The sequence below is a fragment of the Amblyomma maculatum genome, chromosome 9, assembly GCF_055883805.1.
Source record: "Amblyomma maculatum isolate TAMU_Amacu chromosome 9, ASM5588380v1, whole genome shotgun sequence".
NCBI classification, from domain to species: Eukaryota; Metazoa; Arthropoda; class Arachnida; order Ixodida; family Ixodidae; genus Amblyomma; species Amblyomma maculatum.
This window is the reverse complement of record NC_139352.1, coordinates 128,985,077-129,008,368: the sequence shown is the minus strand read 5'-3', so window position 1 is coordinate 129,008,368 and position 23,292 is coordinate 128,985,077. Positions and strand designations below refer to the sequence as shown.

At 50.4% G+C, this 23,292-nt stretch overlaps 1 long non-coding RNA gene across 1 annotated transcript in view; it reads right to left on the bottom strand.

Moving 5' to 3' along the window:
* Positions 1-3,636: 3,636 nt before the first annotated feature.
* Positions 3,637-23,292, bottom strand: part of LOC146180370 (uncharacterized) — a 31,440-nt gene continuing 11,784 nt past the window's right edge. The window contains exons 3-4 of the long non-coding RNA XR_014700853.1: positions 8,075-8,239; positions 3,637-5,126 (exon numbers count right to left, since the gene is read on the bottom strand). This is a non-coding gene — a long non-coding RNA (uncharacterized LOC146180370). The remainder of the gene's footprint in view (positions 5,127-8,074; positions 8,240-23,292) is intronic.

Genomic DNA, 23,292 nt, shown 5'->3' with positions numbered 1-23,292 from the left:
TAGTCGGTGGCGCGTCATTCAGTTTCCGCCGTCTCAACCGCAGCTCATTTACTGGCAGCGCGCCAAGATGCCGGGCAGCGATAGCGTCACGGCGTGTAACCGCGTGTTTATCTTTTTTTTTTTATGTTAGCCCCTGCGGTGGCGGCGAGCGAACTTAGCAGAGTGACCGTTGTGGCTTAATTACAACAAGCCTGGTTCGATTTATCACGCCGCGCTTGAGGCGGGAGGAGCCAGAACCACCTAGACTAGATGGTTCTGACTGCCACAAAATTATTGGAAAGCGTGATAGCTGCAAATGCCGTTTGAAGCGAACAATGCTAAAAGTCGGTAACATGATCGCAGCTGACCGCGAGCTTTAGTTGATTATAGATATGCAAGGATGGATGCGACGTCTGGCAAAAAAGAAAAACAAATCTGTCGCTTCTTAACTCCCGCGGCCACCATAACTTACGCTCTACGCCGCACGTTCAGCACGGCAAGGATGGACGAATCTCGCAAAGAAAACAAAAACAATAAATTTGTCGCCTTTTATGTGCGCAGCCGTCATAGCTTGCACTACGCCACACGTTCAGCAAGATAATAGCCGATTCTCGCAAAAAAAAAAAAAAAAACAAGAGAAAAAAAAAGTCTGCTGCTTTCTAACACCCGCAGGCGCCATCGCTGCGCTGCACGTTCAGCAGGATGTCACTCGCCGTGCATAGCCGCGCATAGAGGGCACACACTGGAGAAAGCGTCCAGCGTTCTGTCTGCCACAGGCTGAGCTAGCTTTCGGTGCCGTTGTCAGATGGGAGGAGGTTTGGCACCAGAAGGCGCCGCACCTCAAGGTCTCACATAACCTATCTGCCCGTCATCATTCATAGATTATCCCCGGCACTTCCCCCCCCCCCTCCCTCCCGGATGTCCGGGGGGCGGAGGTATTTGTTTCGGGATGACGGCCGTGACCTGGCAAGGGGGCAGTCGTGTGGTGACACGCACACAGCAGTCACCGAACACTATGCCAACTGTGTTTAAGGTCCCCGCTGTGATAGCAGGCCGAACACAGGGAGACCGGACCTTCTTTGGACCTCGGATGTCCTGAAGGACAACTGTAATTTTAAAGGGCTTCATATTAGAGATATTTAGCACACCATGATCCGCGATCCGCTACCGTGAACCGTCACCGCGCGTTCCATTGCGCATGCCCAGATCACTTTCATGCCGATAGATGGCGCCACATACTTGATATCGGTAAAGCCCCTAGATGTCGGTAGGGTGCCTGGATGCTCTCTCTCGCCCCGGCACATTGACGTGGCGCATCGGAACCAATCAGCTTGTACGCCCCGCCCACGAGCGGTAGAGTGTCACGGTGGCGGATCGCGGATCACGGTATGGTAAAATGGTACGCCCAGAAACCTCGCAAATAATCGGTGGCCTGCTCCACGTGTCTATGAACTCTTGCTCGCTGAGGTGACGCTGCTCACGGCTTAGGTGAAATGCGTAGTGCGTGCTGAGAAAGAAAGCTCGGCAGAAGAATGGGCACACCCTTGCGCTTCGCTGTATAGCATTGTAAATTTCCCCTCTCCCGAACACCACGGCTGCATTGGCTCGGCTCCACACCGGCCGTTGCCAAACCGGCTCCCTCTCGTTCCTTCACGTAATCGCTTGCAAACGATGCACCGCAGATGCGGTGTTTGAGCGCGCATTTCGGGGAAAGGGCGCGGCGCTGACGGCCTTCGCCGAACCGGTTCTTTCTCGTTCCTATTTTGCACGTGGCTTGAAAACGTCATGTGGCAAACGACCGAGGGTGATGCGATCGTCTGTGGGAAAGGTGCATTTTCCAGTGCGTGGTGCTGAGTTAGATATACGACGCAACTTTCCTATACTTTTACATGGAATTTTCAAAGGGGTATTCCGGCCGAGTTCGATGTAACGAAAATTCGAATTACCCGGGTTCGTCTGTAAATTGAGGCTTGTATGACGGGCATGCAGTTGTAAGGATACTTGACCTTGGATGGCGTGGAAATCTTGCTGCTTGCCAAACTTGCTGAGCAACGTCCTCCCCGCTAGCTGTTGTCGCATGGAGGCGCGGTTTCTGGCTTATGAATAGTGATTTCCCTTCCTTCATCACATACCCCGCTGATGCCCCAATAATAAATATCGTTAAAAAAATATATGGATCTCTTAGTGCAAAATGATGCACTTAGGCGAATGTCCTGTGCAGCTGGTTCAAGTGCATGCTATGTAGAATGAATGTGCTTTCAGATATGAAAGCACATGCAGCCCTTATTGACCTATAATGTTTTGTTGGCCGCTAAGCAGTTACACTTACTACTGTCAGGTGCAGCAAGTCTGGTTAAAGTTAAGGCTGATAGTCAACAGTTTGAGGCCCCACTGTAGTGTTGCTGTGGTTAGGACACTCAATTGTTGTGCCTAAGGATGCGGGGTCAAATCCTGGCTGCAGCAGCCACTTTTTGTTGAAGGCAAAAAGCAAAGTGCTCGTGTGCTGCGTGATGTCAGTGCACGTTAAAGAACCCCTGGCAATCGAAATTCCCGGAGCCCTCCACTATGGTGCCTCTCATAGCCTGAGTTGCTTTGGGGTGGTAAACCCCGTAAACTAAACCAACAGTTTGAGTTTGATGGAGACAGAACACATACAATATGAAATATGTGGTTATTCAAATTTAGCGAGTTTGGGAGTGAAACAGTGGAATCTCACTAATGGCCTATGGTTTATGGCACTTGCAGATGCATATGTCGCACATCTGCACATTTAAATCATGTCTGGTGGTAGCAGCTGCAGGTAATGATGAGCCCTTAATCAGTATGTCTGTTTCATCAAGAGTCACATGCTCCAGCAATTAAAAAAAACTAGTTACCTTTCCAATGTCCTACCCTAGGAAAATATGTGTTCAATCGAAGCTATCATGATGAACCTGTTAGTTTGAAAGCAGTACAAAGCCTAAGCTGAGTTAGTCTGGTAGAATCGGGCTCTCGCGTGGAGCGCAGCACGAAGAAAGTTACCGAAGTCGGGGGCGCGAAGGCCTCTGGCAGGGGTGCACGTCATGGGAGTGCACCACGGGTGTTGCGATCCCGCCTGCCCGAGCACGTGGGTGCGACCCACAACACGACCAACGCGGTGGCAGTAGTTGACAAGTCCGCCACGCGCGCTGGGAGAGCTGCAGGATTAGTTTTTCAGCTCGACGATGACCAGACGTAAACTGGGACAAGAGCGGTCCCCGGCGTGGGTGTCCGCCATTTCGTGGGACTTAGCTCTTGGGAAGGGGCTCGGCCTGGGCGATCCCATGTAAGCCTGGGGGATACTGTTTGGCGAGCTAAACTCTTCTTTACCGAAGCGGTGGCCTTGTGGTAGAGCATCCGCCTCGCATCCGGGAGGTACCGGGTTCGATCCCTGGTGCCGCCGGTTACCCACCGGTTTTTCAATGGGTACAAGCTTTCCCCCGGCCTGGTGCTCGGCTCTTCTGGGGTGAAATGCTTGGGAAAAGGTGTCACGGCCTAAATAGTTGCGCCGATGTGGTAGTGATCAGTTCCGCCATCGGACAACAATAAGCCCGCCTCGCGCGGCAAAAGCCCAGTATGTGGCCCCCTTTTTTTTTTTTTTTTTGGTTGTTCGAAACTAAGCCCCCGAGGGAGCACAACAGCAGGGTTAGCAGAGCCTCTTCCAAACGCACACCCCTGAAGGAGCCGGGCGCCAGGCTGGGGGACGCTTGTACCCAATTTTACCGGTGGGTGTCCGGCGGCGGGTTTCGAACTGACCACCTCCCGCAGGCGAGACGGGCGCCCAAACCACTCGGCCACGACCTTCTGCCCTTTTCTTGTCCTCAAAACTGAAATTGCTTCTCAAACCCTTCCTTCACACAAACCATCTGCACAAGAGTAGCTACTCGACATGTAAGCATCCAATCCAACCATAATGTGTCTTATAAGGAAAGTCACACTTTCACTGTTTCTTAGCATTTTCAGTGGATAACATTTTGAAAGACTGCAAGTTAGGAAATTAATGATTTCATGAACGTCACAGCGGGCATTAAAAAAATGGTACCAAACAAAAATTCAACTGAAATTTCAGGATTAAGAATATTTTTACCTATACTACTAAATAAACTGACTGAAACAAACTGCACAGTAGAAATCTGCATTTCGAAGCATAGACACACATGTTAACACATATCCCGTTTCTTATCATTTTCTATTTCATACATAATTGCTGCGTAGCATCTGTTAAAAATGAAGCTTATTGGTGGCATAGTGATTCTTTCAAAGAATCCATTCTGCAGTTCATGAGGAGATTATAAAACAGCATAGGAGCGAGAGTTATTTGAAAGCACTGATGCAGCACTTTTCCACACAAGCGGGCAAGATAAGCAAATTGATTGAGAAATAAGCAGGTAAAATCGGGCAGAGATAAAAACTGTGCTTAAAGAAAAGTGAACGTAAAGGAAACCGGGTGAAAAAAATCTGCAGACGATGATGGGCCCTACCATTACAACAATACGTGTGTATACACATGCTGGCGTGTGCATATGCTGAAGAAACCAAACGCAAAAATGGTTATACTTGAAACAAAAAACATCAACATAGCAAATATACCTTTCTACAATCTGGAGTCATAGCAACTGAAGAAGGAAAAAGTGGCAAAATTTAACAATTCATAGCAGACACGACAATGTGAGGAAGCTTGTCATACAAACAATGTGCATATAGTATGCCAGTTCTTGGTAGTCTATACATTTGTTCAAACAACATAAGAACATAATAAACATAAAACATAAAAACATTTAAAAAAGCACTGTGGTCCTAAAAAAAAGTTTGAACTCTCAGGTGGTACATGAAGCTGTTCGTTTTAAAATATCACAAAACAGTGTCGCATTCATTAACTGAAGCCCCGTCCCTCCTCCTTTCACTGGTGTCATTATTTTGTTGATATCACAGCTTTCCTTGACCTAAACAATGAGACGGTGAGTATCGGTGTCAATCTTGTACTGTAACAGTCCTGACAGCATGAACTCTGCCGAGATGACTGGCACTCCCCTCCTCTTTGCACACATGCAGAACTTGGCGTCTTCTTCACATGATATGATCACAGTGGTACCTGATAATGCAAGCCTTGTTGGCATCCGGTCCTTGTACTAGTGAAGAAAAAGGAAAACAACAAAATATTCAGTATGTGGTGCTACGGGTATGCAGAAAACTTGAGAAAAAGCAAACGGACAATTGCTGCTAGTGCTTTTTTTTTCTTCCAATTCCCCTTACAATCTCTAAGCAAATGTGTACGATCAAAGAACTTGTACACTTATTGGCAAAACAGCTTTGCCCAGCTAAAAGACACATCCAATCAATTCCGTATTTGTTAGCCCATTGGCTGTCTCACTTTTGTACAGTTGTGAAATCGTACAAGTAGTGACCTGTTGTTGGTGCTGGCATTATAATGTTGGTTCACCTGCAGATATACCCTTTATCACAATTTCTTTTGTGCAAAGTAAGCATTTTTTTTAAATCAGCAACAGATGTTGGTGCTTTGTTATCAGTCCTTAATTGGAACATGGAAAAGCTCGCATCTGATTCCAAGGGAAGAAAAGAGGGCGGCAGAAAATTAGGTGGGCAGGTGAGGTTAAGAAGTTCGCAGGGGTCAAGTGGATGCAGCTCCCACAGGACCGGGTTAATCGGAGGAATATAGAAGAGGCCTTCGCCCTGCAGTGGATATAGTCAGGCTGATGATGATGATGGCAATGTTTAACGCTAGAACCCTAGCTACTGAATCTAGTTTAGCAGTTCTGTTAGAGGAACTAGAGGGTGTGAAATGGGATGTCATAGGGCTTAGTTAGGTTAGGAGGCCGAATGAGGTATATACTGTACTGAAGGATGGGCATGCACTGTGTTATCGAGGATGGGCACTGTAGGCCCCAAATAAAAAGAACCGAATCATTTAGCCTGAAAAACTTCCTTTTTTTTTGCGACACTCAGTAAATCCTTCTACCCATCAGTCAACGAAAGCACACGGTCAACCGCGAAATGATTTTGTGGCAGTGGACGGCACCCGCCGTGATGTTAACGCTGCGCTGAAAGTCAGTCTGCACCAATTGGCACACTGAATAAATGCGTTGTGACGACGCGAAATGAAGGGACGCGCTAATGATCGACTAATGCTTCTTTTCTTTTCCTAATTCTCAGTGGCAAAATTGGAAGGTGGCTTCACTGCCCGAGGGGGTCATTAGGGGAGTAAAACAGTAAATTTATCATAATGCAAATTTGTCTTATCAGTTTCTTTAAGACCATTCGATAATTCAAACTTCGAATAATTCAAATGCTTTCCCAGTCATGTGAATTTCAAATTAACGAGCTTTTACTGCAGTGGATATCAGCAAAAGTGTGTCTGTTCATAGCCCACGGTAATTCTGCACAACTTGTAGACAAAGAAAATGTATCAAGCGGGCAGAAAGAAGCTGCTCACATGCAGAAGGTGGGTCTCGCAATTCAATTGAAAGCAGCTTGGCCAATTTCCTGGCAAACTCGCACACTCGAGAGCAAGCCATTTTATTCAGACAGACGGCCTCACTCCCCAGTCCGTCGCTGATGCATAGAATGTATCTCGAGACGCACCCGACAGACAAATGCAGAGTCTGCCGAACAGAGACGGCCGGCTTCGCACACATGCTGTGGAATTCTACCAAGTACCAGGAAGAAGCTAAGTCTGGGAGGATCCCGCCGCGACTGAAAGCAGCCGCAGGGAGCGACAATCAAGAGGAGCAACTCTGGGCCGTCCAGCAGGTCATCAAGGCGCTGGCCCGGCAGGGAACCAGCGAGCCGGCCACGGCGAGCGGGGACCCAGGCCGCGCGGCCGGTGCCCAGAGGACGACGTAGACCCCGTCCGGAGCGCGCGCGCGCGAGCGTGCGTTCTACTGCAGGCCCCGAATAAACGTTTTATTAATCTAATCGCACACTCCTAAAGGCGGTGTAAAAACCTTCCGCAGCGCCCTTATACGGCAGCTACTGGCAGTCACTGTTCTCGATGACACCTAGGCTCCCTCAGTCAAATGCTAGACAGTGTAAAATGGAACCATAACTTGAAATAGGTATATAAATGTACTACTGTTTGTGACCTGTGCCATTAATGCATTTGTAAAATAAATGCGTTTGTTAATTTCCCAAATATCACTTTTCGATAATATATACAGTCTTTGTCAAAAATGTAGAGTTCAGCGAGTCCGCCTCTCAGTCACTTCTTGTGGCTTGTAATGCACCTCCAGTGTTCCAAATCTCTAAATGGTAAAGAATATTTTTGTCCTACCCTCTCCGGAAGGAACTCCACTAGAGCTAAATCAGCGCCACTACGCGGCTCAGAAGCAAACTTCCCGGGCTCTAAATTTTTGGCAAAGGCTGTACTTATCACTCCACGTATAATGAATGTACCTCTTTCCAAATTTTGTATACAATTATTTTTAAAAAAGTGTGTCTGTCAAAACGAGGGAACAATCAGAAGAAAGCTGTAGTCCCACTCCTTGATCTCTCTTCTACTACAGCACAGAGAAGCAAATAAAGGAGGAGGTCGCTCACCTTACCACCAGCACATGTCACTATGTCTGGGAGCAAATAAGAGCGTATTCCTTTCGCAAACAAACCAACAAAGAACCAAAGAACAGAAATGAGAACCATTAATATGGAGCCATTAGTTTTTCTCTCTACATAGAAAACTGAAGTTGTTTTGAAATATTTTGATAAACTTATTCGCTTACAATATGGTCATGCTGCCAAGTTTAATAATAGTACCTTTCCCGCCATGGTGGCGCAGTGGTTAATATTCCCAACTACTGTGCCGGAGTGCCTGGGTTCAAACCCGACAGCCGGTGGCTGCGTTTCAATGGAGGCGAAATGGAGAGACGTCCGTGCGCTGTGCAATGCCAGTGCACGTTAAAGATATCCAGGTGGTCGAAATTACTGCCACTATGCACGCTACCTCTTTCTCCCTTTCCTCTTTCCCTCCCATCTACCTCCCTCCAATTACAGTTCAGGTGTCCACATAAAAAGTGTGACATATATTATGTCTTTCCTTTCCTGTAAACGAATTATTAGTTTTTACCTTTCATATAAGGAAGTGAAGGTCGGACATGGGCAGTGGCATGAATAGTCCACCCACGAAGCAAGCAAGCCAAAGCAAGCTCCCGTGCATTCAGCAGCGTTTTCGAGAGGCTGAAGTTGCGGGATTTCTCAGCTTCCTCATCTTGCAGGAGGTAGGGCGCGGGATCTGGAGCCAAGAAGTAGATAGTACACAGCAGTTCACAACCATGCACTTCTCCAGGTGTGTGCACTGCAAGGAAAGGCCTCCACCATCGCCGTCCCCATTCTGTCCTCAAATGTTTTCTGCTCTCATTAGCCTGTGTGATCCTCTGCAGCCCACCTCTAAGCTTGCTTTTCTAAGAATTCTCCTTCCTCACAAAAGCAGACTATCATCATCTGCTTTTCGCGTTACATGTTCCTTCCAAGTCAAATTTCTTTATTTTGCGCTAGGATATTATTGGGGATTCCTTCATTTACACTGCCCCGCCGGGGTTGCGCAGTGGTTAAGGCGCTCGACCACTGTTCCCAAGGATGCGGGATCGAATCCCGGCCTCGGCGGCCGCCTTTCGATGCAGGCGAAAAGCAAGGCGCCCGTGTGGTGTGCGATGTCAGAGCACGTTAAAGAACCCCAGGTGGTCTAAACTTCCAGAGTCCTCCACTACGGCGTCTCTCATAGCCTGAGTCACTTTGCGACGTTAAACGCCACAAACCAAACCTTCATCTACACTGGTCTTCCCTCTATTTATCGCTTAATGCAACTGCCTTTACTTTCCTTTCCATAGATCCCTTAACTCTTTCCTACCCGCGGGAAAAGTGGTGGTTTTTGGGTGGTGTCATATTAATATTTTTTTCTTTAATTAAACTCGCTTGGTACAGGACTGTCTAGTATCAAATTGTAGGGGAGGAATTCCTCTTCATAATGATATTAGTGGCAATCAACATATTTATTGAGTAAGCGATGAAAAATAATGAAAAAAATTGAAGAAAAAAACGCACAAAAGCCTCAAAGTTTCTTGACACCAAATAACGAATAAAAAATTTTCAAAATATACGTTTTTTACAACAGCGACCAATGCAACATTGCAGTGAATTCTAGCTTTCTGTGTACAGTATTTGCTGAGTTCGGAAAGAAAAATCTTAGCGCGTTAATTCTGCTAAAAACACTCTAGCTTTGTTCTGTGCCTCAAGAAAGGTCCACTCGATTTGGCTGCACTTTCTGCCCTAGTTCTGACAGGATCCAAGGGGGTGCCCAGAGCGTGCAAATGGCTTGCAGCGCTAGTTCAAGTTTAGTTCATGTACAGCGTGACACTTGCGCCGCTGGCGCTGCGTGTTTGTTGCACTCGCTGCACTTGGCAACCCTGGCAGCCGGCCCAGTTTAGAGATTCGGTGAACTCGCGCTGAACTAGGCCTGCACCCGCCTGCACTTTCGCAAAAGAAATAGCGAGGTGCAGGGGGTACATGCTGCACTGGAAAAATAGGGTGCCTCGATGCGCGTGCTTCCCCCGCCGGTGCGCGCATCGAGGCACCCTATGGGGAGAGAGAGAGAGAGAGAGAGAAATAACATTTATTTGTACCCGTGAAAAGGTTGGCGAGGAACCGACGCGCAGCTCTGCACCAGTCATGTCCTCCCCTCAGCTGTCGACCTGGATCTCTTGGATCTGAGCAGCGGCCAGGGCGAGGCGGATGACTTCACGTTGCCCTTTTTCGTTTTGTTTGAGAAGTGTAAAACGATTACGAAGCTGCTGCACTCTATACACTAGTGCAGTTAGTTCAGTTCAGCCAAATCGAGTAAGCCTAAAGTCGGCGTGCTGTCGACTGGGGATACCTTCGGCAACAAGACTGGGCTGTGCTACAGTATCTAGAATATACTGCCTAGTGTGCCGTGGTGGTGGTGGTAATCTCCAACAGATACAGGATAGGAATCAACCTATCCGCCTACTCGACGGCCTAGAGCCCTTGGACCCGGGCGGCGTGTTCGGCCAGTCGGACTACACCTATATGTATTGTGGAAAACCAGTTTCCTTCCCCTTCGCCGCGACCGACCACCACCACCCCAACGAGCTTCATGGCAGCGCCGGCTGGGAGAGGAGGTAAATACCTCCCCTTGGGGGAAAGAGACCAGCGATGGGTGCGCCATCAAGACGTCTACGCGGGTTCCCGCGAGAAGACGAGAGAAAGCTTCTGGATCCAGCCGGCAGCGAGAGCGGTCGTCTGCCGCCGCCTCTCCCGGCAAATGCCGGGGGATAGCGGGCACGGAGTACGCTGCGCACACGGGAGGACCCGTCGTGCACGACCGCCCATCTTCTGGTTCCCAACGGCGAAGCGACCGATAAATACCGCACGCTCTCGCCGCCTCCCGCGGCAAACGCCGTGGTATGGCTTCGTCCGAAGAATGCGGCGCGCACGGGAGATCCCGGCCGCCATATTCACGGCGCGTGCAAATGTCCGCCGCCGAAGTCGCACCCCCATTCCCCAGCCGGTGAGTCAAAAGTCCTTCTTACGTAGCCTTGCCCTTCCAAGGAATACCTTGTTGATGTATAGCTAGCCGGCATGCTCTGTATTATTTGCAAGTGCAATAAATAGTATTGGAGTATTGCCACTGTGTCGTCCCCGTCTTTTGTCCAAGGCTAATATGCTTTCTTGACGGCGAGGTGGGAGGAGTTGCAGCGAGAACAAATGGTCGTGCATGTATTTGTGTGTGTGTGTGTGTGTGTGTGTGTGTGTGTGTGTGTGTGTGTGTGTGTGTGTGTGTGTGTGTGTGTGTGTGTGTGTGTGTGTGTGTGTGTGTGTGTGTGCGCGTGTGCGTGCGCGTGCGTGCGTGCGTGCGTGTATGTGTGTGTGGAGCATTTTTATTTGTGTGTGCTTGTGTGTGCCGAGACCTTTGAGAGGTGCAGCCACGAGGTCTGTACATGAAGCGCAAGACCGAGCCGTCCACGGAGAACAGCACGCCGGAAGCGAGTGAGTGCCTCAGCCGGGACGGTAGCCCTACTTTTCTTGTATATAGTTGTAAATATTCCCTCTTCTGTCTCTTTGGCTCTGGGAGCCAGGTGCCGCAATCGGCTGACTGGTATTGCAGCTGTGATTGCCGGAAAGCACCGGGGCGCTCCGACACCGCTGGACGCGGTGGGCGCCGTTCGCTCAAAGTTGCCTTTGGATGGCAGCGAGCGAGTAGGGTCACCCTGGGTTCCTTGGCGGAGATGCACATCCTCGCGGCGCTGCGTTCTAGCTATTGTCCTTAACGCTAGAGCGAATAGGCTTAAGGCTCTTTTTGGGAGCTGCCTGTCGCACGTCGGAAGACAGTATAACCGCGGCATACAGCATGCGCAAATGCGTTTTGCTTGTTTTATATTGACCTCGCTGTAGCCGAACATCTCGCTTAATTAGAGAAAGCTAACTTCGTTCAAATGAACTTGGTATTTTTGGGCTGAGAAGGAGAATCGGAAATTTTGTGGAACCAGATGATTATGCCGGCAAACGAACCGCGGATGCCCGTGCTTCGTTCGGATTAACGGAACGCAGTGCGGTGCCGGATAAAATTGTTTGGCACTCGCATTGGCCCGCATTTTACCAAATGGTCATTTTGCTCAATTTATTCAACCTTTTTGGAGATCCGGAGGGTTGTGCAGGTATCAAGTGAAGCCGCCTGGACCTGCTGCCATTGTTTACGTTCCTGCCTGCTGCCCTGAGGCCGTGAATCACCGAAGCTCGGAGTCTCACGGAACCAGTCCGGCTTGACGGGAGAGGAGGCCAACCCCTACCTGCCAACAAAGGCGCGCCAGCGGGAACAACACCCTCCCGTCACGCTGGCTTCTGGGACCTGCCGATGGACAGAGGGGGTCCCTTCACCTTGCTGCTCGTCGGATGACACCAACGTTTGGATCGCCTGCTAAGCCTGGTGTTTACCTCTCGGATGGCGTCCAAGGAGCAGCTCTCCACAACCATAGGTGAACATTAAAGGAGGGAGGGATGTGGAAAACCAGTTTCCTTCCCCTTCGCCGCGACCGACCACCACCACCCCAACGAGCTTCATGGCAGCGCCGGCTGGGAGAGGAGGTAAATACCTCCCCTTGGGGGAAAGAGACCAGCGATGGGTGCGCCACCAAGACGTCTACGCGGGTTCCCGCGAGAAGACGAGAGAAAGCTTCTGGATCCAGCCGGCAGCGAGAGCGGTCGTCTGCCGCCGCCTCTCCCGGCAAATGCCGGGGGATAGCGGGCACGGAGTACGCTGCGCACACGGGAGGACCCGTCGTGCACGACCGCCCATCTTCTGGTTCCCAACGGCGAAGCGACCGGTAAATACCGCACGCTCTCGCCGCCTCCCGCGGCAAACGCCGTGGTATGGCTTCGTCCGAAGAATGCGGCGCGCACGGGAGATCCCGGCCGCCATATTCACGGCGCGTTCAAATGTCCGCCGCCGAAATCGCACCCCCATTCCCCAGCCGGTGAGTCAAAAGTCCTTCTTACGTAGCCTTGCCCTTCCAAGGAAAACCTTGTTGATGTATAGCTAGCCGGCATGCTCTGTATTATTTGCAAGTTCAATAAATAGCATTCGAGTATTAACTATGTGTCGTCCCCGTCCTTTGTCCCTTTGTTCCCCTCCGCGGGTCGCTAGCGAGGACGCTGCACCTGCGGAGTAGGAGCGGGGCGGAAGACCGTCCCTCTCATATCGCTACAGTATCAGGATGTGAGCTCAACAGTAGTTTCCGAAAATTCTTCTGTCTTTGTTCATTTATATTTTTTTATTTCTGGACACGTCCGTGTCATATCATATCATATATCATATCCTGACGTTTGCATCTGAGAATTGTTCCGGGTACCACTGACTCAGTGTAGGTGGATTTGGAGAAGTTTGTTTGTAAGCGCCTCCAAATGCTTTCTTGGATTTTATTTAGTGTCCTATCTGCCGGTGGGTACTCTACTCTATTTAGCCGATAGTGCTCAGTAATCTAATTGTAGCTGATTAGCCTGTCCCTGCTGCAAGTGTACTGAGGATCAGAGCATACCCGGAAGGTGAGACCGCGGGTAAGCTAATGATCACCCTCATTTCCCTGAAACCGGTAGTGCGATGGTGTCCATATTAGCCGGATTATTCTGTCGCCCTGGCTAGTTCTCAGTATCCTCTTTATCTGCCTGTGGAGAGACAATGCCCTTGAGAAAATTGCGTATTGCTGTTTTCAAATCACTTATAATTTTAGTAGTCATTGTACCTGCTATTGCAAGGGCAATCGCCACCTCTTCAGCTGTGTGAGCTAAGCTCGTCCTAACCGAGCCGCTTATTCTTAGATTTTGTTCACCTAACACTACCAACCACACCACCACGGCACTAAATCCGTGGTGGTTGTGAAAACTTTTATTATGAAGGCCAAAATAAAATTATAGGGCTGCCGGTTGTGGCATCCAGGTCGTGCCTATATTGACTAGTAGCGAATTCCTCCGCCCAGGTCATCAGCCAAAGTTTGACATCCGGCTCGGTGCTGGACAAAACAACCTCCCACTGCTGCGGACTGGTAAGGTCATAGAGTTAATACAACTAAGGGTAAGGTGCCAAGAGGCAGGGGCGGGAGCTGTCGCATACAGTCGCATAAACGGCAGGCCGACGAGTACGTCCCGGGGTGAAGGGGGCGAGACGAGCAGGAGTTAGAAATGTGCGGACCTGAAGGTGGCGCCACAAGTGTTGGTGGCGCGTGCTGGGAAATAAATTTGTGCGGATGAGGTAAGGTGAGACGAGAAAGGCGGTAGTGCAAGGTGATATCGTGTTACGTGAGGAGCGCGTCGCGCGTATTCATTCCCGGCGGGGGCAGCTAGGCTTGCTCGGTCAGTCGAATCGTGAGCAATGGATTGGCCGCCTCATTTCCAGAATGAGCCGTGTGAGCGGGCACCCAGATGACTTGAATAGGGCGAAAAGAAATGATGCCGGAACGCAAGATACCGACGACCGCGGGTGCCACCCGTCCAACCGCGTAGTTGTAAGATGTAGGCTTCGAGTCACTAAAAATGTACTCGGCGGATGTTTGAGTAATAGCTAGCGAGGGCAATAGCTGCCTGCTCGGCCTCAACAGAAGTCGAAGTGTAGACTGATGCAGTTTGAATGGGTCTAAAGGAATTATCAGTCACAGCAAGAGCGTGGGCTGGGTAGCCGCGTTACGAAGCGGCATCCACATAAGCCACGGCTCGTTACCGTCAGTACTCACGCCAGAGCGCGGATGCTCGCGCTTCTCTGCGGGAAGAGTCGTATTCAGGATGCATGTTCTTTGGCTGGGGATTCACTGTTAGGAGGGAGGAGACGTGGGAAGGGATGAACAGTGAGGTGGGAAGAGGGATAGAGGGGGTGGAGAGTAATGCGAGACCCGGACGGATGCGGGAGAGAATGAGGAGCTGAGCCGTGCGATGGGCTTCTGTAAGTTCTGAAAGCGAGTTATGGACTTCCATAGAGAGTAGCCGAGCCGTCGGCAATGATGTGGGAGTGAGCCGACCGAGGGCGCCGAGTTGCCACCGAAAGTAGAGCATATACAGGAACGCTAACCGAACGCCGCACTGCCAGCGGCTGCCGCAAGGGGGCGATGCTGCAACTTAGAGACTTGTTCTATGTGCGGTAAATGCTCAGAAATAATTGTATGTCTTATACTGGAGTATGGCAGTACCCATCCAGATGTCGATACGGACACAGTCACAGTGGCCGCATCAGGCAAAGCAGAGAGAGTTTCGGCCATTTCAGCGCCATCCTGACAGCCGCCCAACGCTTCCTCCTGCGGGCGTCTCTCGGCGTGTCCGTTCCACGCGCCGAATGTGTGTGCATGCGTGTGTGTGAAAACGCTGGCCAAGCCCGGCGCTCGAGAGAGAGAGCGTCGCCCTCGCCCATCTGCAGGCGGTGGAGGAGATATCTGCCGCGCCGCCGACGATTGAGTTATCTCGCCTTGTTCCGACACGAAGTTTCTCCATTTCCCTCTGAACTGTCAAGTGTATAAAAAGCAGCGGTAGACTCCGCTGAGAGAGAGACTACTTGAGACATCGTAGAGACGACGCCAGGCATCAGCTGTGTGAGCGTGTCAGTTTTCTCTCCGGGAAAGCTTCTCTGCCCGCTCCTTCATGATGTTGTATTAAACGTTGTTTTGTTAGAAGACGCTGGGACCGTTGATGCCGTCCGCCGAGCCATAGAACCGCCAGGTCAACGCTATCGATGGGGCCGCGACCCGCATGTAACAACTGGCTGCAGCGGTGGGATGAGCCAAGCGAGACCGTCGTCCAACAAGCTACTCAAGCATGCGACCGCAGACTGCTCCATAGCAGAATACAGCTTGAACAGGCGACTCTGTGACTTCTGTATGCTCAATAGAGTTGTTTGAGTACTTTTTTTTCTTCGCAGTTAAATCTTCGTCGCGGTGTCTCGTGGTAGGGCGCTCGAGTGCCGAGTTTGAGCACGGGGGGTTCAATCGCGGCCTTTTCGCAAGGCTGCTGTGGAATTTGACTGCACGCTAAGCAACCCCATGTTGTCAACTACACCGACTCCTGCCGCTACATCATCCGCCATAGCCGAATTTTTGGTCCGAATTAAACTCGTTTGCATTGCTTCGCTACTTACAGCAAACTGCTTTTCCTTCCCTAGGCTGTTGAATATTAGCTTAGTCTTCTGCATATTGATTTTAGGCCCACCTTTCTGCTTTTTCTGCCTAGGTCATCAATCATTCTTTGCAATTCATCCCCTGAGTTGCTTAGCGAGACAATTTCATCAGTGAATCGCAGATTGCTGAGGTATTCTTTACGGCTTCTGCTACCGCGCTCGAGGTAGATCAATTCGGACTCATTTCGGTTATGAATATGTGAAATTATCAGCGAAGAACCGGATCTTATGGTTATTCCCTCGTTTAGGACTGTTTCGACCGCCAACGCGCTATAGTTCGACGAAGACGGAAGCGGCGGTGTTGTGTGCGCTGTTGTTTGCGGTCTCGCGAAATAGCAGATCACGAAATCGCCTCATGCCCGAGCGTCAAGCACATCACCAATAATACGAGTACAAACGCGAATTAGTACGCTTCACTCTCGCAGTGATCCTTAACATGTGTGTCCAACTGCGGGCGCAGGAAGTCGATCGTGCATGCACTCTTCAAATTTCCCGCGCTGGAAGGAGGTAGAAGCGCTGCTGATTGGCTCAGTAGCTTTGCGACTTCAAGTCGCGTCGCAAGAAATCGGTCAGCGAGCTACTCCATGGCGACTCCCTCAAACGGGTCGCTGGCGACTCGTTCGGGTCGCCCCCTCCGTGACTAATCGCCCCCTCCGTGACGAATCGTGTCGCGCGACCTCCGCGAGTCGCCAGTGTGAACCAGCCTTTAGGCTGCGACTCGCGGAGGTCGCGCGACACGATTCGTCACGTAGGGGGAGACCCAAACGAGTCGCCAAGCGACCCGTTTGAGGTCGTTTGAGGGAGTCGCTCGCTGCGCGATTTCTTGCGACGCGACTTCAAGTCGCGAAGCTACTGAGCCAATCCGCAGCGCTTCTGCCTCCTTCCAAGGCGGGAAAATTCAAGAGTGCATGCGCGTGTGTGCACGATCGACTTACTGCGCCCGCAGTTGTTGGGTACACATGTTAAGGAGCTCTGCGAGAGTTAAGCCTACTAATTAACGTTTGTACGCGTATCCTTGATCATGTGCTCGACGCTCGGGCATGAGGCGATTTCGTGATCTGCTATTTCGCGAGACTGCTAACAACAGCGCGCACACCACCGCCGCTTCCGTCTTCGTAGAGCTATAGCACTTTGGCTGTCGAAACAGTCCTAAACATGGGCATAACCATAAGATTGTTCTTCCTCGCTGATAATTTCACATATTCATATCCGAAATGAGTCCGAATTGATCTACCCCGAGCGCGGTAGCAGAGGCCGTAAAGGCGCGAAAGTCCGCTCTTCGTTCAAATCTCGTTCGGGGAAAGGGTTATCGTGAAGCGAGTGCACGCCGGTGTGAACATTCCTAGTCGATCGGCGCTTGTCGCGGGTCGCCCCCTCCGTGACGAAACCAGCCGCGCGACCTCCGCGAGTCGCGTGTGAACCAGCCTTTATCCCTAACTGCTCCCATTCCAAGTCTCTGAATACTTCCTTTGAGCAAGCTGTGAACAGTACTAGGGAGATCGTGTCTCCTTGCCTAACAACTTTCTTTAGGGAAATTTTATTACTTTCTTTATGCAGAACAACGGTTGCTGACGCAGCCACTATATATATTGTCACGTGGCGGTGACAATGCCGTGGTCACAAAAGAACACACAGGCGTAGTAGCACTGAAATTAACTCTTTATTAGGCTGACTTGAACCCTCAAAATAACTGACTTCGGCGGCGGCGAGCAGCAAACGCCAACGCTCAATTTAAAGGCGGCTAAGAAACATCTAGATAAAGCCGCAAACGGTGACTAGCATAACCTGGAACACTATAAAAACACGCGCAAGTGGTTGGAATCTTCGAGACCTCTTGACGCATTTTACGCAACAAAGAAAATGATAAAGCGTGGTCAGGCGATAACAAGCATTAACAAACGAAGAATACAGAAGCGATCCGTGCGCTCGAATCCCAGTGATAAGGCCACGTGCCGGCGGCTGTTGAAAAATAACAAATAAAGATTTGAATAGTTCGCGGCATCACCTATAGTTCCTCACGCACCTATAGTTCCTCATAGCGCCTCAGTTCTTCACGTATATATCATGTGCTTTCATTCACCAATAAACAGTCGGAAATCTGCGCTCGTGTTGTCGTTTTTGTTCCTTCCTTTCGTGTCATGTTTCATTTGGGCAGTTTAGCTTTTATCTGCAATGAACCAACTAGCCCGCAAAAATGTTGTAGTTACGAAATAAACACAGAAAGGTAAACAAAATTAACTTAACTAGGGGCTTTACCGCACGTAGACTTTAGGCGCAAAACATGGAAGATTTCTGGACGCACCCGGCACCGCTGCGATATGGTCGTGCCGTCGGGGATGACCTCCCAGTCCAGCTGTCCGATGCGTATAGGGACTTTGTATAGGCCGAAGTACCGCCGCAAGAGCTTTTTACTCAGCCCGCGGCGGCGTATCGGCGTCCAAACCCACACTTGGTCTCCCGGACTGTACTCGACGTCGCACGTTGTATCGTCGGGCGTCGGTGCACGCAGCCGGGCGAGTCGTCTGGCTTCCTCTGCACGCTGCAGGTAGACGGCGACGTTCAGGTTCTTCTCGTCGGTTACATGCGGCAGCATTGCGTCGAGCGTCTTCGTGGGCTCCTGTCGTACACAAGGCTGAACGGGTCGACCTGGTCGTCTTCTGGACGGCGGTGTTATAAGAGAAGATGACGTAGAGTATAATGGCGTCACATGTCTTGTGTTCGGCGTCGATGTATAGTCGTGAGCAAAAGTGGTATACAACACTCAGCCGGTGGCGGAACTCGCGAAAACTGCATGCCAACTTCATCTAGCAACAGATATCTATGATTAGAACAATAGTGCACTGCCCCATTTTATCCACATGCATGTGTCCCTGTCGCTGTCTCGTGCGCTGTCACTAGGCGGCATTTTTACACATTTTTCCCGAGCTCTGTCACTGGCTGAGTGTTGTATACTACTTTTGCTCACGACTGTACATTGCAATCATGTCCGCAATCGTTTTGTTGAGACGCTCCGTAAGTCCATCTATCTGAGGATGGTACGCAGCTGTTCGTCGATGCCTTGTGTGACTGCATTCCAGGATGGCTTGCATCAGCTCTGCCATAAATGCCGTTCCCCTGTCCGTGATGAGCACTTCTGGGGAGTCTTGTCGCAAGAGAATGTTCGACAAGAAACGTGGCGACTTCTGCCGCGGTACCATTGGGCAGTGCTTTTGCTTCGGCGTAGTGGGTAAGGTAAACGGTGGCCGCGATGATCCACTTGTTACCCGTATAGATGAAGATGGAAAGGAGCCGAGGAGATCCATCCCAATTTGTTGAAAGGGCAGGGTTGGGGGCGGTGTCGGGTTCAGTAGTCCAGCTGGTCTGATCGGCGGCGTCTTGCGTCGCTGGCACTCATGGCACTTTTTCACATAATGGGCAAAGTCGGCAGGCAGTCGCGGCCAGTAGCACTTCACCTGGATTCGATGCACCGCGCGTGCAAACCCGAGATGACCTGCTGTTGGCTCATCGTGCAACGCATGAAGAATTTCCTGCCTGAGGGGTTTAGGCACGACAAGAAGATGCGCGGTCCTGCTGGGTGCGAAATTCTCCACGAGGAAATCGTTGCTTAATGCGAACGACGACAAATGAAGCCTGAACATAGCAAGAGGGGAAACGGCATTTCCTTCCAAATAATCAGCTTTGTCTTTCAACTCGGGGCCCGATCGAGCGCTGCTACTGTGCAAAACTGCTGGCGCTTACCAGTTCCAAAAAGACGTCGTCGTAGTCATCTTTCGGGGGAGCGTCGACGGGAGAGCAGAATAAGCAGTCTGCGTAGAAATGCTTTACGGCCCGTCTTGTAGACTAGTCACGTCGAATTCTTGAAAACGTAGACTCCATCAGGCAAGGCGACCGGAGGGGTCTGTCAAATTTGCCAGCCAGCAGAGCGAGTGGTGATCGCTTGCTTGTCACCTTGAATGGTCGACCGTATAAGTACGGGAGGAACATTGAAGTGGCCCAGATGATCGCGAGGCACTCCTCGATCGTCGAGTAATTTACTTCGGCTTTTGTGAGGGACCTGCTAGCCTAGGCGATTACTTTCTAATGTACGGCACTCTTCTGAACGAGAACGGCGTCCAAGCCCACACCTTGCCTCGTCAGATGGAGGGGAGGGTGCACTGGGTGTAGCCTCCTGTGAGGTAGACCTCAACCAACAACCATCATCATCCTACGGCAACCCCGGGCCTCCCACACGACAGGGGTGCTTTTTTCGGGGCGCGGGCGTTTTCCCAACCAAGGGGCTCATGCAATCTGAATTCTTTCCGCCAGAGCGGGTTCGCAATGCTAATGCACCGCGCCTGCAACGCCCCGGCGGATCGAAGCCGGACGCGAGCAGGCCTCCTAATCACAGACTTCCATCTTTCCATTTTCTTCCTTGTTCGTTTTGTTTCATTGTTCTTCGGCGGATTGGTATATGATGCCTCGCGCGAAGCGCCACATGAACGACGCGCGACGCGCATCGAAGGATATGAAACTCCACATGGGGTGCTCGGCAGGCATCAGCTCCCTCAGTAGGTGTTACGGAAGTACTGGTGTCGGTAGTTCAAGAGCTTTTTTTAGTTCAATACTGAGAGGGTCTTCGGCAGACTTTTCCCTTAAGAGCATTAGGTCTTCTGCCGCCATACGATAGAAATCCAGCGGCGTCCCTACGCGAGGGCAGCTGTGTGATAGGGGCCTTTGTGTGAAGGCTGTCAGTTTGTTTGAAAGGAAGAAGTTGGTGAGCATCCTTGTCAAAGGCATATCGCATTCCACTACACGCCGTCCACATGACATGCAGTGCCCTAGCCAAGGCAGATAGGTCAGGAATGCCGAGGCTTCCTCTGTATCGTGGCTGTCTTATGCCACATCTGACTTTATCTGGCACACCCTGCCATAGGAAGCAGAATATGTGCCTCTCCAGTGTCTTAGCTACAACGGGTATGTCCATGATGCTTGCCGTGAAGCTTATCAAGGCGATGAGGACGGTATGATGGTTGCTTGTGCGGTGAGGGGGCATTTTAATGCTCTCAGATCTTGTACCCTCCGGATCACCTTCTCTTCTGTTTTCACCCAGTTGCGCATGGAGGCGCCCCTCGGTTCAAAGTAGAAGCCCAGCATCCTAGTTTCATGGACTACTGGGATATCTGCAACCATGGGGGTAGTTATCGAGGTGCATGATCAAGCCCTTTTGTTTATTCAGGCGCGCCCCACTTGCATTGCAGTAGTCACCTGTAATTTGCAGAATCCGTTCGGCTGAGCGCGCATCTGGAACTATGACAGTAATGTCATCGGCGTAGATGGGTGTGTCCGGTGAGCCAATTGGTAATGGAATTTTACTTATGTAGGGGTCTAAGGCAAAGCGCTGCAGCAGCGGCTAAATCGCTATCGTGTATGGCAGTACGGAAAGCGGGCGCCTTTGCCTGACGCCCCGCGAGACCATGGAGTGGAAACTCTTCCCTGGATTATCCCTGCCGAGCGCGGTTCTGCACTGCGTCGGTATGAATTTCGGTCTTGGCGTTGTTAAAGGGACAGAACACTGGAATTTTTTTCGGCGCAGTGGAAAGACTGATGTCTAAAATGTTCGATTCCATAACGGTTTTGGTAGAAACGCTGTAGAAAATTTTTAACGAGATTTTTTCGATCAGTGCATATGCGCCCGTTTTCATGTAGTCTAATGCTGGAAACCATGAGCAGCGACAGCAATGACGACTGGTGGTCGACAAAAAAGACGTACCGAAAACAAATATAAATTTTACTCGCCAGACAGTAATCCGACATTTTTTTGCGTACAGCAACGTCCTTTCCAGTTTCGAACTCAATGTTGTTACGGCATAATAACGCACGCCTCGTCGACGAAGGTTTCAGTGGGCACTATATCATCGCTTCATTCACGGAATTCCCAACACTGTGACGACATCTAGTGGCAAAACCTCAAAGCATGCCTCTCGCGGTGCGAAAAGAGAGAGCGAAAAATATAATAAACTTTTTCAATCACTACTAGAATAAAAAAAAACAGTGTGGAGTTACGAAAATCAGCGATATTTTGCTGACATGTAGTCACGTGGGGTACTACACTGAAATTAATAGGGTTTCTTCACTAGATAGCGCCTCAGTTGTTTTTATGCTATTTTCAATGCCAGATTAAAATTGTACAGCCTCTTTTCTTTGATATTGTAATGCTCGATATGTATTATATGAGACAAGATCTTTTCATCTCCACCATAATCTCAGGACATATTTTGGGCAGTGTTCTGTCCCTTTAGGTATGGCGACATCGAGTCGATGCAGGAGCTGCCGCTTTTGACCATCAAGGTAAAAAATACCGACCGAAAGAGGTGAATGGTCAGGAACGGCGACAGCGAGACGCGACTTGGAGTGGCCATCCCAAGCGAAAGCCGGAATGAAACGCGGGGTTGTTCCGCCGGGCAGCGACAGTGGCCGGGCCATCGGGAACAAAAAGTTCAAGTGTCTCCCGCGTACCCTCAATGCGGCCGCGCGGACCTCTTCTGAGAAGTCGAACGAAGTGACAGACGGGGTCGTTGCTGGCTACGCTTCTCCAATTCCTCTTGCTGACAACGCGCGGCGGCCCGTTCGACGCAGGTGTGTCCCAGACCACGAGATGCCGGCAGACACCGAGCTCCTCGTGAGCTGCCATCTACACCGCCACAACGGCTTCCTCCTCACCCCCAAGACTAAAAATTTGAGGAGGCGTGTCTGCGAGAGTGAAAGTGTGTCAATGTGAGTGATAATAAAGTGATAAGGACACTACCTCAACGACTAGTCCGGCATTCTTCTAGGGAACCTGGGAAACACGAACCCTTTAAAATTGTATGTGCTCGGGCCCCATCGTCAGTTCTTCTCTACTCCTAAAATGTAAATAAACAAAGTCTTCGTCCTTCCTCTCCCAACTCCCTCGCTCAGCGGCATTTCTTCCTGGGTCGAGCGGGTGTCGATGCGGCCGAGGATCCGTCCAGCAGCACCAGAGTCCCATTTCCAACTGGATGGCAGCGGTTGTATCGATCATGTGGCCTGGTACTGCTTCTGCGGGTGAGTGCTTCTTGGACTTTGCTTGAGATTCACCAGGCTTCAAACTTTGGGTTATTGAACTTCAACTGCTGGGAATCAAGGGAAGTTAATTGAGGCGCATGTGATAAGCTCACGACAACAGTATGTCAGCAAAATCAAAACTTATAGCAGCAACCATGAATATTATGAGTTGGCCGGAGGCAGATTTGCTGGCGATGTGCGAGATGGGTGCGGAAGTTGATGATTAGATGGAGAAATATGAGATTTGTAAAGCTCTCTTGGAAACTGGAGATGAAAAGTTGTTAAGTTTTACATGGGAACTCCTCAAATCTGATCGTGAGAAAGAGGAGGAGAAAAGGCAGAAGGAAGAATGGAAATCAGAAATGGCGAAGCTAGACGCAGAACTGGAGATGCTTGAGCTCAGAGTTGAGATGAAGCGAAGGGCAATCCAAAATGGCAAAGCTGTAACTTCAAATGAAGGTAGGCGTTGCTCAGTCAATAGTGTGGAGTTCGCCCTTGGCTGTAAGGTCAAAGAGAGCGTAGTTTGTCAACCAAGAGAGCAGTGTACCCGCAGTGCGCTT